The sequence below is a fragment of the Schistocerca piceifrons genome, unplaced genomic scaffold (assembly GCF_021461385.2).
Source record: "Schistocerca piceifrons isolate TAMUIC-IGC-003096 unplaced genomic scaffold, iqSchPice1.1 HiC_scaffold_936, whole genome shotgun sequence".
Classification (NCBI taxonomy): Eukaryota; Metazoa; Arthropoda; class Insecta; order Orthoptera; family Acrididae; genus Schistocerca; species Schistocerca piceifrons.
Window position 1 is genome coordinate 4810328 of NW_025729208.1, and position 2500 is coordinate 4812827.

The following is a 2500-nucleotide window of genomic DNA, read 5'->3' on the forward strand; positions in this document are numbered from 1 at the left end:
CTAACCCATGTTGTGCCCTCAACCATAACCCAATGTTGTGCCTTAACCTAACCCATGTTGTGCCTCAACCTAACCCATGTTGTGCCTTAACCTAACCCATGTTGTGCCTTAACCTAACCCATGTTGTGCCTTAACCTAACCCAATGTTGTGCCTTAACCTAACCCATGTTGTGCCTTAACCTAACCATGTTGTGCCTTAACCTAACCCATGTTGTGCCTTAACCTAACCCATGTTGTGCCTTAACCTAACCCATGTTGTCGCCTTAAACGTTAACCCACGTTGTCGCCTAAACCTGCTCTGTAATTGTTATACGACTCGTTCAATTACTGTAGTGTTGCCCACCCGCAACCCTCGCAATATAGTTCGCTACTCGCACTGCCCGCACCCCTGTGTATCGCTTCATGTTAAACACCTTGCAAGTCTTGCTCACTTTCCACATGCTCCTGCTGTACACTGTAATGTGGATGGCAGCAGGACGTACATGCCGCCCCTCCCCACGTCCCCACCTTGCCCCCTGCCTTCGCAAGCTGGTTGGTGAGAAGTTTGCATGTTCAATGCCCTTCGCATGCGACGTACTCAGGCTACGGTTGTGGTGCGGCCTGTGTCAACTGTCCGCTGATGTCGTACGCGTGAACCCACAATCTGTACTGCACATTCGTCCTTATGTACTGAATGATACATCGTGGCACATGTGTGACCGCACAACGACTGCGCCCCAAAAACGGCGGACCATACAGTGCAAATATTGTGCACGCAGCTACGTGTCGTCTCCCTATGAGAGCTGGATTGCAGTGTGGTACGCCATAGAGACGTGTGGGAGGAACGGACGCCGTGGATGGCGATCAGCATGAGCTGTCTGTTGATGTATTCGGACCTAGTCGTCTCTCCTCACACACCGTGATGGCATGGTGCACCGCGTTCCATATCTGCGACATGCTACAGAGGCCGGTTGACAGTCGTTCGAGCAATGGACATCGCATACGTACGGGGGCCACCTTCCACGTATTGTCTAGGCGTGCACATTTTGTTGCGTGTATGTGGGCAGACGTAGTGTGGCGTGACACCTGACACAGGCATGCAATAATCGTTGAAGTTGCAAATGGCGATGGACGCCTGCGTTTTCTGGTGAAGTTACGCAAATGAACAAATGGTAACCTGTTGTGGTGCGGTTGTTCTCGCTAGGGGTGAATCGGTGATGGCGACGATAGGTTGAGGTACTAACCGGTTGTTCCAGCGATACCCACCATGCCGACGAAACTGAACGGCAATCTGGGTGTGAAGCGATACGCGGCCGGTGGCTGGGTGGGACCGTCCCCGGCCGGTGAGGGGGGCGCCTCCCGGCGTGCTGGCCGCGCGGTGCGTGGGCGCACGCGCTACAGCCGGCTGGTGGGGCGGCCAGTGGCAGGCGCGCCGGCCGACGGACGCGGCAGGCGTCGCAGCTTGCGCGCCGGCGCACCCTGCGCGCGGCGCCGTGCGGCCAAAGTAGGTCCTCGCGGGCCCGGTGCGAAGCGCGGTGGACATCTTCAGTGTGCTGGTCCGATTGATGACTGTGTGCGTTGAGGATGCGCCGCCGCCCGGCGCTCGGCGCCGCGACGCCGTCTGCTGCTCGGGTCGCCCCAGCGGTTCTCGCTGGTGGTTTGTATCGCAGCTGTGCGGATGTGTTGGCGCGTGCGCTGTGCTGGGAGAGTTCGCTTCGGCACCCAAGTGGGGCTTTTGTCCTTCTGTGGCGCTGGCGTTGGAGCTGCCGGTCACCGTAGGTGGCGCGTGTTGTCTCCCGCCGGCAATGCCACGACAGCACGCTCCCGGGCCTCTGTCGGCAGCGGCAAGCTCAGTTGGGAGCACGGTGTGTCGCACCGAAAGCGTCTACTCGCCTAACTCCGGGCGATTGCGCCTCTCTCGAACCCGACCAAGTACTTGGGGACGGCGCTGCGCGCCGCCGGGACCTGAGAGGGTTTCGAGGTGTATTGTGCAGGGGAGCTCAGCCTCTCCTGTTTGCAGAATGATTGAGCGGACGCTTGCGTGTTCGCGCGGGCCCCCGGGACACACTCCCGGGCGGCCGGCTGCTCAGCTCTAGTTGACCGCAGCTCCCTGGTTGATCCTGCCAGTAGTCATATGCTTGTCTCAAAGATTAAGCCATGCATGTCTCAGTACAAGCCGCATTAAGGGTGAAACCGCGAATGGCTCATTAAATCAGTTATGGTTCCTTAGATCGTACCCACGTTACTTGGATAACTGTGGTAATTCTAGAGCTAATACATGCAAACAGAGTCCCGACCAGAGATGGAAGGGACGCTTTTATTAGATCAAAACCAATCGGTCGGCTCGTCCGGTCCGTTTGCCTTGGTGACTCTGAATAACTTTGGGCTGATCGCACGGTCCTCGTACCGGCGACGCATCTTTCAAATGTCTGCCTTATCAACTGTCGATGGTAGGTTCTGCGCCTACCATGGTTGTAACGGGTAACGGGGAATTCAGGGTTCGATTCCGGAGAGGGAGCCT

At 57.3% G+C, this 2500-nt stretch overlaps 1 non-coding gene across 1 annotated transcript in view; it reads left to right on the forward strand.

Annotated features, from left to right (window-relative positions):
• Window positions 1-2086: 2086 nt before the first annotated feature.
• Window positions 2087-2500, forward strand: part of LOC124771400 — a 1916-nt gene continuing 1502 nt past the window's right edge. Inside the window, exon 1 of the ribosomal RNA XR_007013411.1 lies at window positions 2087-2500. This exon is cut by the window's right edge and continues 1502 nt beyond it. This is a non-coding gene — a ribosomal RNA (small subunit ribosomal RNA).